Below are 14,489 nucleotides of genomic sequence, written 5' to 3' on the forward strand. Positions count from 1 at the left end.
CTAGAGGCAGAAGCCAGCTCTGATGTCAAAGGAGATCAAATGTTGATAAAACTGCTAGAACCAGGAAGCCAAAGGGGGTTTGTGTTAAACTTGGATAGTGGTTAACGGTGATGTTTTTACTCAGCTTGAGTTAATGGAGATTTTGACCTAATGTATTACTTCAGACTTCCTAACTCTGCATCCAGCATCTGAGTTAACAGCTCTGAAAAGCCTTTGCTCTCGTTAGTCCTTAGATGCCTTTCTGGATTGCAGGGTACGAAGCTCATCTTCCAGCTCTGGGCGAAGCCTCAGCGTGCTGTACCTCCATGGTGCCTCCACAATGCTGCCTGGTGTGCACAGGTGTAGGGTCCCAAGGACAGACCAACTCACCTGGTTCCCAAATCCCATTTCCATGTCTGTTGCTTCCTGTGAACATAGCGGGTCCATGCACTGCAGCAGCTCTGCATGAACAGGTGCCATCACCTTCTGTTCTACAAATACGCTTTGGTGTATAACGTGGAGCTGGCTGTGGGCAATGCAGCTGAGGTCTGCTGGCTGCTGCTGCAGGGAAATGGCTCAGAAACTTCTACACATTTATTTTCATTTCCAAGAAAGGCTAGAGATAAGGATAGTTAAAGCCCAGCAGCTGAGCAATACTTACCAGCTGGAAATACGCTACCGGTGGAACTCTGATGATGAAATAAAGCAAAAACTCCATCTGATCTGTGCCACACTTCGTTTTGCCAGTAGAGCAACGGTGTGGCTTCTTGAGGCTGTATTAACACTGCAAATCATGCAAGTCACAAAGGAGCTGCTGCCCCTGCCCAGAGCATTCGAGAACGCTTAACCATTGTTCTTATAATTTGCATGCCTTATCTGAGATCTCTATCACATATTCTGCTTGCCCATTGTGTTGATCGATCTTGTTGCAAGAGTACTTGGTCAGATCCTAATTTGTCTTGAGGTTGTCTTGCCAACATCTGCACACACTCTGTTTTTAGCCTGATTTCTGGAATACGGGGACAAGTTTTCCCCAAACCAAAATAACTTTTAGAGAAGAAAACAAACTAACAAAAAAGTTATTCATGGGAAATGGTTTGGAGTGCAGAACAATATGTGACTTGCTAAACAGGTTAGGGTCAGTGGCATAATAAGCACCATGAAAGAGAAAATCTGCTGTGTAGTTCCTGTGGTGGGACAGATCTCCCACCGCCTGTGTCCTTGGCTGCCTCTGCTCCAGTCAACTTCCAGGACTAGCTGCAAGCCTCTCCCAAAAGATGATCTCCATTGCTTCCAGTTAGGCAGACCTTTAACCTGCTGGATTCTTCTCCTCTGGTTTCTTGGCCAATGACATGTTATGAACATGTAGGACTGAACTGTCACATTGATGCTTCTGGAGATCTACTCTGAGGAACCAGCAGGGATGTCACAGTCCTGACATTACCAGCACAAGGGCCACCGCCAGCGCTGGCCCTTCCGATGCCAGTGCCCCTGCTGGGTACGAGATGTGCAAACACGAGACGTGCCCATGGTGACTGCACCCCCTCCCCACTTTCCCCAGCCCTCACTAAGGAAAGCTCTAGGGAAGATGCTCTTTCATATTTCCTCCAGCTGCCCCTAAAGGCACAGAAAAGCTCTGAAATGAGGAAAGTCATATAATCTGTGTTTTGGATTTTGCTTAAAAGCATATTAACCCCCCTCCCTTTTTTCTTTCGGTGGGATTTCCTTTGTTTTACTGAGCAGCTGCAGGCTGCAAGGTCCCAGAATTGTAATTTTGGCCTGCAATAGCACCGTGTACTGTCACAGTGTGTATTACATATCCAATAAAGCCTGACTATTGCGTCCTCTGGGCACACTTTAAAATAATTGCTTGTAAAAGCACATACTCATCTCAGCTGCGCTCGTCTGAGGGACTAGCGACAGAAAAGGCTCCCTGACTTCCCAGACCACAAATTCTCCATATCCTACTCCATCGCATTCACCTTTCATCACCTCCAGCCCCTCAAAAAAAAGTTTTTCCAAGGGAATCAGTCAATGTTTGTCTCTACCCCTTCAGCCTCGCTCATGGCTGCGTGGAGGTGGCCCAACACTTGACGGAGAAAGCGCCTCAGGGGCAAGAGGGTGGTGGAGGAGAGGGAGTGGGATTGTTCTGTCCCTCCTGTAGGAAATGGAGGGGTGCCTTTTCTACATCCTCCTCCACAAATGTCCTCTCTGTGCACAGAGGAGAAGCAGGGCCAGACTGCGGCTGTTGACTTGTTTACAAGGACACCATGCCACCCTGATGGCTGGCATCACTCTCTGCCTTTGGGCATAGGGTATTGTTCTAACATAAAAACTCCTGCATTACACTGAAGTAAAATGATTTCTCCAACCAACGTGGCCTACAAACCCCAGACTTTTCCTTTCCTTCTTCACCTCTTAAATCCTCTGTGCAAGGAAGGAGCCCATAACCCTTTCTTTGCTGTTTCACCCTGTCTCGGAGTGACCATTAGAAATTAGTGACGAGTGAACATCCAGTGCTTTGCAGTTGAGGGTCACTTCACTTCAAATAAGCATCCAAACGTTCACAGCTGAGCTAGCCAAAGCTCATCTGTCTTGAAATTTTCTCACACGATTTCAGGCGCAATTTCTTCTGGACACAGCTTGGAGTATCAAGAGGATAGTCCTCTCTGCTGTGTTTTGGCATGTTTGGCTCTAGTGCTAGCCAGAACTGGAAGTTAGAAGAAAAAAAATCTCCATCTGTCTGTTTGTCTATCTATCTAAGGTACTTTGTGTATGTTTATGTATATAAAATCTTCACAGGCTCAGAACTCTAACGAAGCTTTATTCAAAATTCATTTGAGTTGGACATAGCATTTTGGAAAACAGTTCTTCATTTCTGGCCTAACAAACACATATTTGTTAGGAATCAGCATTTCAGTCCATTTTGAAGAAAATAAATTGTGAGATCTGACTGGGGTTTTTTTTATGTGTGTGTGTGTTTGCAAGGTTATCCATTTACGAAAAATAACAGGTGAAAGTTTATCTGCTGACAGCTCATTGCGAAAATTCCAAGCAGGGGCTTGCAATATTTACACAAGGTGTTTCATTGTGAACTTTCTGAATGTGAAAGTATTAAAACTCAAGAAATACACATAGCAAGTTGTAGAAAATTAATTCTCTGCCTTTCATTTCTGTACTTGCAAGCAATCTTTGCCAGTCCTCTTTCCATTCCAGAGCACAATAACGCCCATAAAAGAGCAGAGAGTGCCTGCTCTGTGCAACGTTTCTGCTTGTTTATAACAGAAGGGGGAAAAAAGGGGTTGAATTTATTACAGCTCGTGAGGGAAATCTGGTTTTGTCCGTTTTACCTGATCGTCGCTGAAACCATATGTACGTTGTAAGTGTAAAGAAGCATACCTGTAAAGAATTTCTGCTGTTGAGCTTTCTGCAGGGTTTTCCTGAAGTCTGACCTTCGACAGTCATGGTTTTGCCTTGTTTTACAGAGATCTAATTGTTCCTAATTTCCTGTTGATAAACGGTACAAGGTGTGGAGTTGCACTTTTAATGTTAAATTTCAATCATTTGTCTGACTTAATAGACATGAATAGCTCTTTCAAATGTAAGTGCTTTCAGTTCATGTAGGACATATTTGTATTGAAAATCTACTTTGAGTGGGTAAAGCCATTATTCAGGATGTAGGAAAATATTTCCTACCTACAGCTGTCGAGCTCTGGGGGAGCTGTGGGCACAGGGCTTGGATCTTCTGATCTCAAGATATCGACTCTATTGGATGATTATTTTTTTTCTTCCAGTGAAAATCATGACAGGTTCCCATTTGCTGTAGGTAGTTCACGATCACGTGCAGCTCAACAACTTATGGTTGTCCTCCCATTTTGGGGATAATCCTGGTGGCAGAAGGTCCTTTGGCATCTTTCTCCTCTTACCCATGATATCTAGTAAAGACAAGTGTTTTTAATGGCTGGATTTTTCTGTAAATCATAAACATGTCTTGCAACAATCTGCTCTTTGCAACTAATTTCTCTTGCTGTCACTGATAAGGACTTCCTTAGGCTGGGGCAGGCTGTAAGGAAATCAGTGGATCCAGTTTAGGGATTAATTCTTCAGGGATTAGCTCTGCTACATTCTTCTCCTCTTGCCCGCGGAGGCAGGTGGGGAAGGTCCCTACATCGCTGGTGTGTAGTAACTTCCATGTGGGCTACCCTGAGTCACAGAGGCAGTAGCCAAGGACACTCCAGCTCTGGGAGTGGAGTGCTGGTTGCCTGACTTGAAGCCTCTATCAGAAACCCTATCTGAATGTCTTCATCTGAAATACATGGCAATATTTATGCTGGACCTTGATCTTGCTAGGTATGATGCAGAGTAGTGTTTCTACTGGTTAATACTTCAAAGAGGCAGTAAGGTTCCAGGGAAAATTGCTTTTGACCTGTGATGGTGCAATTAAGGATTTGCAAAACTGTTTTAACAGGATGCAAGAGAATTTATAAGAGAACTATTAATGATATCTGATAAACCAGTTCGGGTAAAGCAATTTGTGTACAGACAGTAAGTACTTGACTTTATCTTAGACATGAGTAATGTTTCACTAAATTACAATTTACTGAAATCGTTAAGTCCGGAGTCATTAATCCTGTAAGACTTCCAGAAATTAACTTAGGCCTAAATTGCTAAACGCTATTTAGGAGCAGATTAAAAAAAATATGACTCACCACATAATTTTCCTAGCCAATATGGATCCTGAATCAGAGTAATTATTTCAATTACAGTGTCTTCGTGTTTTGTATTTTTCATTTTGTTTTACACACTATTTTGAAAACTCTTGACAAGATACTAAATTTTGTCTGAGTCTTTTCTCCCTTTCTAAAGCACTCAATTACACCAAAAAAATCCATTCATTTCTCAGTATATGGGGCTGTTCTTCTATTTGTTGTGTATGATACTGATTCTATGAAAAACGAGTGTGTTTTTCCAATGAAAAAAAAGATGTGTATCAGAACTTTTCCTTTACATAGACTATGTTTTAATATAACTCAGCTCATAGCTAATCTCCTCCTGCACAGATAACATTTTATACTCAAATTTTGCTCTTTGAGCTTTTCAGCCTTTCAGTTCCAGCGCTGGATCCATATCAGGTTTCCTCTCTTAAATAGCTCTCCTGTCTGTTTTGTATAACTTCCAATGGTTTGCAGGGTATCTTTGTTTCAAAATCTGTTGGTCTGCTCTGCTGGGACTACATACGTCTCTGTTGTGTTTAACTATCCCCTGCAACCTGTTAATATAGCATAATGGGTTTGCAAAGATAAAAACCTTACCAACAAAATAATACTCCTTTCATGCCAAAATGGACCCTGAGAAGAAAAAAAAAAAAAAAAGGTAGATGCTTGAAATGAAAAATATTTCAAGAGAAGAAATATCTAGGTCACAGCTTTTCTCAATTTTTGTAATTTAATGCAGCCTGGAATAATTGCTGCATGCATTCTTTTGAAATCAAGTCCTGTAATGTTCTTATTGCTCAATCTCTATTTTTCAAATATTCCTGGTAACATATATTGTTCTATTTTCCAAATAATTACATTGTAAAAATGCTAAAAAAATAAGTTGAATCAGAGTTTATCCAAATATTGAAATGAAACGTAGCCATCCACATCAGCCTGTTAGCTGTTGATTTCTTTGTGGGAAATTAACTCCACTTCTAAAGATCTCACTGCCACGAAGCCCCAAACTGGAGAAAAATATACTCTAGTGGAGGAGATGGGGGGAAGTAAAAGGCATATGGCTCGAGTCTCAGGTAATCTTAGGGAAATGTGAGGAAATTAAGTAGTGCGTAAATGATGCATAGGTGATCTGTGTCGTGTATGCAATTCCCTTTAGAGAAAACAGTGGGATAATACATAATTTCTTCTTCAGGATTGTGCCCTTTTCCTCTCATATGCGCTGCAGAAGACATTTTAAGAGCACTCTAAAGCAATTTAAAAGCATCTGATGGAGGTAAAAAGGTTAGAAGCTTTGTGTAGGGTCTCTAGGAATTACCTGGCAGTCCCAAATTTACATTACAAAAAATGACTGGAAAACCAGATTTGTGAGATTTGCATTGCTGGTCGCTCTGGAGTGCAGGAGGAGATTCTGGACAGGGAATGGCAGAAATGCAATTACACCCTCACTTCTCAGTCTCAGAAATTAAAAGGTGGGCATACAATGCCTTTGGTTTGACACAAAAGTATTTTTATTTCCCTTTAGCTTTGCATTTTTCTGCACATCACTTCATCTGCCGTCAGGTCAGGGGAAAGCTACGTGAAGATAAGTGCTGCAGAAAAGTATCTACCTGTCTACTAAGAGAGAAAATACTGGCAGATTTTCAGATCAGGCATAAGTGTTTGAAAAGCTTGTCTATTAAACTAAAAGGTTATTTTCCACTCTGTAGCAAAAATGAAGCACTTGAAAAGTCTCAACGTGTTTCATGAACCCTTCACGAAATACAGTTGACTATAAGTATGAAGTGGAGCTCACAAGTCGGTGTTATGCATTCTTCAGTGTCTCCTTGCACACATGCCCTTTGAAATTAATAGACTTAACTTTTCTTCACTTTTGTTGTGTCTGAAGAGGAGCAGTTTTCAAATAGGAAAGGAGGGAAGCTTAAACTGCTCTAGTGAATAGTAACTTATCCTCCCTCTTGACCACTGCACTCCATCACCATCTCTTCACATACAGTCAAGAAGTGCACTGTGTTTTAGGTGGGATTTGTAGCTGAGATCTGGACCATTTCTGTTGCTGAACAGCCTGATACACTTCCCACAGAGGAGCTCAATGGTATCTGAAGTCAGGAACATCCATCCCCCTGTTACTTATTTCGTTGCCCAGAGAAGTTGTAGATGCCTCATCCCTGGCAGTGTTCAAGGCCAGCTTGGATGAGGCTTTGGGCAACCTGGTGTAGTGGAGGGTTTCCCTGCCCATGGCAGGGGGGTTGGAACTAGATGATCTTTGAGGTTCCTTCCAACCCAAACCATTTTATGATTCTATGATTCTATGATTCTTGCCAGATTTCTTCTCTTACTGTTGCTGACCAAACAATTTTTGCTACGGATGGTTTCTGTCTGGCCGGCTAAGTCGCTATGGCATTTTTGACTGCAGAAAGCATTGGGCTTTTTTTGTTTGTTTGTTTGTTTGTTTTCTTTTCTCCATTTTCTGTCTTCAGTTTAATGCAGAGATCTGACTGGCCCTGCTAAAGAAAACTTAAATTAGAAAAACCTTTAATTGAGGTGTTTCCTATCAATCCAAATAGGTGTCTCTTGTATTACTCTTGCAGGAATAGAGGTTAACCAGTTGAGTTCAGTAATTGCTGGTATTCTTCAAACACCAAGCTGGTTTAAGTGATGTTTTTGCCAGATTTTTAATACATAAATTAGGCAGATTTTAAAAGGCTTTACCCTTGTTCAAATTTAGTTATACAGTTGTGGGCTTTTTTGAGGAGAAATCACTGTGTCCATATTAACAAAATTGTCTGACTTGCCCTGAAGAGTGTTTCTAAGGTGTTGAGTCTTGGTTTTCATTCTTTATGATGGTGATGGTAATTGGATTGCACTGCTGGCTTTTTTTGGTTAGGTTAGTGGGATCTTTTTTCCCCTATTCATATAATTAGTCATAATGACCATGAATAGCCATATTTCCATCTGAATCAGTAGAGACACACTGACTAATGCAGGAGTTCTTATATAGCAGAAGCCGAGCTCCCCTTATATGTCTGATAGCGCAATGTTGAATAACCAGCGTTCGCCGCGGGTTAAAGCTCCCATCCCTTTGTGTTCGCCTAGCTACACACTGTTGCTTGTGTCTGCTTGCTTTCAGCTGTGGTGGTGTCACAGTGTGCATGATACACACTGCTCCTACCTCTGAAAAGTCTTTTCATCAGATACAAATAACACCAATCAAATCATTCAGCCATTGAATTTTACCTTTTTTTTCCTTATCTGGAATAATCTAAGAACATCTTCACCCTTCTTAATTGTTACAAAAATTTCTTGAACACCTGTCAATTTTTCTTATCAATATTGAAATGCCATCTTTTTTTATTTTATTAGCCATTTGATTTACAGGAAAGCGTAGTACGACTTCATTCCATGATCAAAGGAACACACCGTTTAATGCCAAGTTTCCAATGCTAATACTTGAATTATAAACTTCTTTCCATTAATTTGTTGCTTCTATAATTGTTCTTGTCAGTAAATGGGTTCATTACTGGAAAGAGAAACTGAAAAAGAACATAAGACCAGCTACAATCCATTCAATAAGGCATAAAAATGAGTATTCCTGGGAACTCTTCTTGTAGTATTTTCCCAGCAGTACGTTTTCCAATGGACCACTCCACAGAAAGCTCGGGTAGAGAAGGAGCCTAGGTCATTTTCCATGGAAATCCTTGTTCATTTATCCCAGAGACTACAAGACTGGACACTGTTTGGCAAGGCATAATTCAATAACAGCATCTTCCCTGCCTGGGAATATAACTCAGTTGCTTGGTTTATCTAAGAAACCTTGCCTGAGTTTTTAAGTATGGAAATAAGCAGCTGGATAAGAGCAGGATTTGAAGCAATTTTGTTTGAAAATGTGGCCCTTTTCAAACAGCAAAGCTCTGCTATCTGTATTATTTTGGAAATCTGAGATGACTGCTTATTTGGGAGAGCTTAAATGTACATCTATTCTTGGTGGTAAGCCCTGTATTTTCATATCCATTCCTCTGATGAAAAAGAAACTTGAGACAAATTGCAAAGTAGGTCTCTTTCCTCCCCTGTTTGTAGAGGAAAGCAAATAGGGCAAAGAGAGCTATGACGTTTTATTGGAGGGACCACATCTTAGATACGAGACTGTGGTATCCCTTCACGTTCCTGAGATGGCAAAGTCTCCTTCTCCTCCTCTCATCATCACTTGATGTCCGTGTGGCAGCTTCAGCAACTGTTCTGGTAGGAAATGCAGTTTTAGCTTTGTTCCATGCTAAAACAAAGACGTTAAAATTGAGAAATCATCAGTAGTTGAGCCTCCAAGGAGCAATTAAGTAGAACCTTAAAATTGCATTAGGAAGCCCTGATTCCACCTCAAATTTCCTTGTTTTAGAGACATTTGGAGTGATAGTTATTTAAGGACTGCCGGAGCAGAACAAAGGAACCTACGTACAGCAAATAAAATGACATCTGAAACATCTGAGAGGCTTCGTTCTACTTTGGTGTCATAAATTTAAACCATGTTGTTACAGATTCACGCATTAAATCAGTTTAGCAGTCACAAACCAGTACATCTCTGTCACCTGTATAATCACACACAAGTTATAGTTGCACAGAAAGAAAAGCAAGACTTCCTCTTCTGTTGTATTTTATTCCTACCAAAGCTCAGATGTTGTTCTTTTTGCCATATTTTATGTTATCACCTCAGGCGTCATGGAGACATGCTACCATGTCCTTGTCTTATTTTTTGTGGTTTGGAAAAAGTGATAACCTTTCTTCTAGCAAAATTTGAACTGATCGGGTGGAAATCTTTCCCCAGCACACAACCTGCCTCTTGACCTGAAAACAGCATGTTTCACCTGACCCAGAGTGTGCTGATGTCAAAATCTGCACTGGTCATCCTTAGAGTGAGCAAAGAGAAACAAACACATAAAGGCCCTCAATCACTTACCCTGCAGTAGCCATCTCACCTTAAATACGCCTGTTCCTCTCCATTGATTCCCGAGGTACCCCATGAATCTCTCCACTATATGCAAGTCTTCCTTGTGTACGGTTAAAGTGCAGGGAGATGAATCCATTGGCAAAGATCTGGCTCATTCATCACACCTGCCAGTTTTACCTGTGTTTCCTTTCCATATTTGTTTTCCTGGGTATTAGTGGGTTAAATGGAAAACCACACACTGCTAAAGCAGGTTAGTGCTCCGAGATTTGGAAGGATTTTACTTCCTTATTGTGTTATTCTCTGGAAATAACATCATTGTTTGCTGGAGAAAAAAAAAAACAAACCAAAACAAAACATCTGTTTTACTCTTCACATCAATAACTACATTCATCAAACCCTGCTAAGGCTACTGAAGCAGGAGACCATCAAAATACAAGACCTGCTGTAATGTCTGAGGGGAGTTCACAACTTTGCTGTACCTGGGAAGAACATGAGTCACAGTGTATTTGGCAATTACCGAGACGTTGGGGAATATGTCTTGCAAAAGGCAGCAAAGCGATGTCAGAGAGAGCAGATGGATTGCATTGTGCTTCGCAGACTGGAAGACGCTCTGTTGTCTCCTGGAGTAAAGCAGTTGCTCTGAAACACATCTCATAGCACACTTTCTGCTGATGCAGTGGTCACCAGGCAGGAAGCAGCTGAGCCCTTTCCAGCACTTCCAGCAGCCAAGTGTGAGCATCCTGATGGTGTCATCCTCAGAGACAGTGTGTCTGAGGACAGACCATGACTAGGTTAAGGTGCTTGCTAGCCATGTGACTCCAAGTGCACAAGAAACTGTTGGATGAACAGTAGCAATGAGGGGACAATTAGGGGACACAGATCCTATAGAAGTCTAGAAGATGCATGAATTTTTTTTTATTATTGAGGGATTTTTTTTCTTTTATTGCAACACTTCTTGGGAAGAGGGAATGGAGGCTGTGCTGGGTGGGATCCTTTGCAATGCAGATGCCAACTGCTCTGTGTGGAGTAGCAAAGCATTCTGCATGTGTTTTAGTTGAAACTTGGATGCAGTGTGTTGACCCAGTGACTCTTTGATCCCAAGGCAGGTGGGCTCAGGTCCTCCTCGGCACAGTGCTGCTGGGAGCACTAAGTCATCACTCAGCTGCTTCTCACAAGGGTGTTTAAAAGATGTGCATGACCTACTGAAAAAATTTCTCCGGGTCCTCTTGCTTAGGAGTGAAATGTCACGCCCCCAAAAACCATGTGGGAAGATTACAACCAGATTTTCACGTTGCAGTGTGTTCTGTTTACGAATGGAGACCAAACTATGTGACCAAGTCACAACCCCTTATTAGAGGGGAAAGGCTGAGACGATGGAGTGCCGTATGCTGCGTGGATGAGCTGGAACCACTCTGCTGTGCCTCAGCTAATTGGCACAGGACCCAGTAACGTGGGTATCCAGCCGGTCGCTTCATGCATAAAAGCTTGTAATTGTGTGAGTATTTCCACTCACTCCTAATTCGGTTGATGAAAACACACAGATGTGAGGGTAAGAGGTTGTGTGAGATTCAGGATGTCGCCAGCTCCTCGTAAATAGCCTCCCTGGGCTGCTCAAACGTTATTTTAATAATAATAGTAGCAATATTAATTTATTGTAAATTGAAAAGGAGACTTAAACCAAAGGAAAGCTGTGCCAAGATCCTCCAGGAAGGCACAAGAAATCAAGAGGAGCCTCTTCTTCTTCTTGATGTTGGGAAGCCACCCTGGGAGAGATGAGGGCTGTACACTTCTGCCGCCCACCCTATCCTCTCCATACCCTTTTGCACAGCCCGTGACCAAAGCAGGGGTTGTACCAGCTACCCATGTGGGCCACAGGTGGTCAGCCGTGGGTGCTCGGAACGCCTTGCACCACCAGCATCACCCGTGAGTCTGTGCTGCAGCCACCGCTGGCTGGTGCAGCTGGCTTGTGTGGGAGCTGTTTGTCAGGTGCTCCACTGAACGCCCCCACCCTCCAACACCTCCCAAAATGCTACCGGGAGAAGTGCCAAGCTTCCCTTCAGGGCAACTTTCCTTGAGCAGCTTGGCTTGCTCTTCTCGCACGCCAGCCCCCCTCGGACGTGTTGCATGGGCATTTGAGCAACTACTCAACCATAAAATAAGCATAAATGTTTTCTCAAGGAGAAGATGAGGAATGTGTTTTCAATCCAGTCCAAGATTTCCTTAAAATAAAGACTCCATGGACAGTAATCATATTAACACAGCAGGAAGTTAAAACAAAAAAAAAGACCTAAAAAGGGACTGTGTTGGTCACACAGCGCTGGGTTTGTCCCTTTCCGGACACACTTGATTAGGCTTCTTTACTGGTTTGTAGACACCCTAAATCTAAAAGGGAAGGACTGAAGTACTGACATATGGTTAAGATAGTAAAACACCCAAAACCTTTCCAAGCATTAGCTGAACTTCATCCAAAATTCCATTAAAATATATACTGAAATAATGTGGAAAAAGAGGATTTTTTTTTTTTTTTTAGTCATTTATGTGTTTTTTGGTGTCTCAGTGTCATCGTGATTCTTAGTTCAAATTCCTCAGGTTCACACACCTCACACAAATGCTGCGTTGACCAGGTGTCGAAACCAAGATCCAGTCAGAGAAGTTTAATCTCATAGATCCTCAAATCTAACACTTCCAAATTAACACCAATTGTGGTCAGTTTCTTCATATGTGCTCTCTCTAGATATTCATTTCTGGCTGTGCGCAACTGCCGACAGGAAAAATGTGTTAGAAAGACTTAACTTTAACCTCCTGCAAGTAAGTGATGTTTCAGAACATCGGTACTTTGACAGGGGTCTGGACACTGGTGTATGAACGGAGACAATTTAGAGAAAAGTTTCTGGTATTTTCACTCCTCAAACACAGTCGCCTGGAGTGGGATTCCAATGACTGGGCTTCATCAAAATCTGCCTTGCTTCCCCAAATCCTATTCTAGCACCCTAAAAATATCAAGAGGACTCATTCTTTCTCTTAAGTACCTTGAGGGGAAGGATACAGAATAGTCCACTGTGGGATATGATGTCTTCAGAGAAAAGTAAGAGGCGTTTGGGTCACGCCTTGTGTCAAGAAGCTCCAAGAAATCCTTCTTTGGCAAGCTGGTAGGAGTTCAGTGCACATCATTATTTGATTTCGAGAATGCTGGGAGGATCTATACCATTTTCCCTGTATTTCTCCAAAATGCACTGCTTGGACAACAGTAGGAATAACTATGAGAGAGGCAGATGGCATTAGATGATCATACTGAGGCTCAAGTGTTGGACTTCTTTGCAGTCAAGTTGGGGTACGAATATAGGTTGCAGTCAGCCGTGGCTCCGCACCTGAAAGGCGAGGAGACGTTGCTGCATCTGTGTCTGATTTGTGTGTGCCCCGAAAAGGAAATTGTATTGCAGAAGGGTTTTGCACTCAGGCCATGTTTTTATTTCAAGCTGATGAGATTTTGCTGGAGGTCCACTCCCCACCCCTGAATGTTGTGTAGTTTCAATGTTTTGACATCACTAGTTAAGACAACACTGAAAAAATCATTTTGCATTATTTTATTAATTCTAAAATGGTACATTTATCTGGAAAACAATACTCCATGAATCTCCTCTCCCTTGAAATTATTGGAAATTTACTGCAGTTTTGTCTGAAAAGAAAGTTTGCTAAAATATTCTTTTGGGATGATAAATTATTCAGGCAACTTCCAGATAGTTTCACCTGCAAGCTAAGGACAAAGTGGAATCACTTCCATGTATTTTGTTTACCTTTTTCAAACAGATATTTTCCTTTGTTCAAATTCCACATGACTCTTCTCCCCACCCCTCCCACCCCCCTCCCACCCCCCGAAAAAAATAACTCAAATTCTTTTCTAAAGGCTAATAAAATGAAAGAGAATCATTCTTTTATGGTCACACAAAATAGATTAGTCAATCTGAAATGAACTTTTTTCCCTGATTTTTCTGGTTTGGCAGCCTAATTTTAAAAAAATAATCTGCTCTTTGCACAGCTCTAAATAATGTGTTTCAAAAATAGTCCAAAGGAATACATTCACAAAAAAAACAGATTCTCTTTCATTTTTCAAGTCATCCAATAGAGAGGGGGAAAAAAGGGACTAGAAGCTCCTCCAAGTTTCCTTCTGCTGCTCCTCTTAAAACAGGGAAAACACATTTCTGACCACATTACATGTTTTAGTTGGACACCACTAAATACAAGGCTTCTGCTGAAATGCAGAACGCCACCTGACCAATGTTCAAAGTTGGGCAACCAGCCATGATTATCTGTAAAATAAAATGAATCCGAAAGCTGTCGTAAGCGCGAACGCAATGGTAACTTGGAGCATCCTCTCTGACTCATTTATCCTAAGATTCACCCTCCCTTTGGGACATAGCCAGAATTTAGGTGCAAGAGGACTTTGGCTTGGGATGCAGAATTGTCCTGCCTTTCCTTCCTTTGTCTTCCCTGCTGTGTTTTGGTTTGGGCAGTACTTGAAGGCAGCATCATGGTTTTCATGAAGGGCACTGGGATATACGTGGTCCATGTATGGGTAGGAGGATGAATAAAGGACTTGCTATTGGAAAGGGACAGTGCTTTCTTCTGAGGGCTTTGTTGTAGCTCCTACATTTCCCCTTCATTGGGAGGGTCTTGGTCCTTCTCACCTCTGATGGCCTTTCCTAGTATGACGTGCCACGTCAGCAAACCTGGCCTCCTTCCTCCACACATTGGGTTAAAAATAAAGCCTTGGGGGAAAACGTGTCCCGGATGTCTCTTAATGCAGCCCAGTAAGGCACCTTTTACTAAATGTTGTGTTTTAATTATCTAGTTTCTACTTT

Source organism: Tauraco erythrolophus, chromosome 10, assembly GCF_009769465.1.
Source record: "Tauraco erythrolophus isolate bTauEry1 chromosome 10, bTauEry1.pri, whole genome shotgun sequence".
Taxonomy (NCBI): domain Eukaryota; kingdom Metazoa; phylum Chordata; class Aves; order Musophagiformes; family Musophagidae; genus Tauraco; species Tauraco erythrolophus.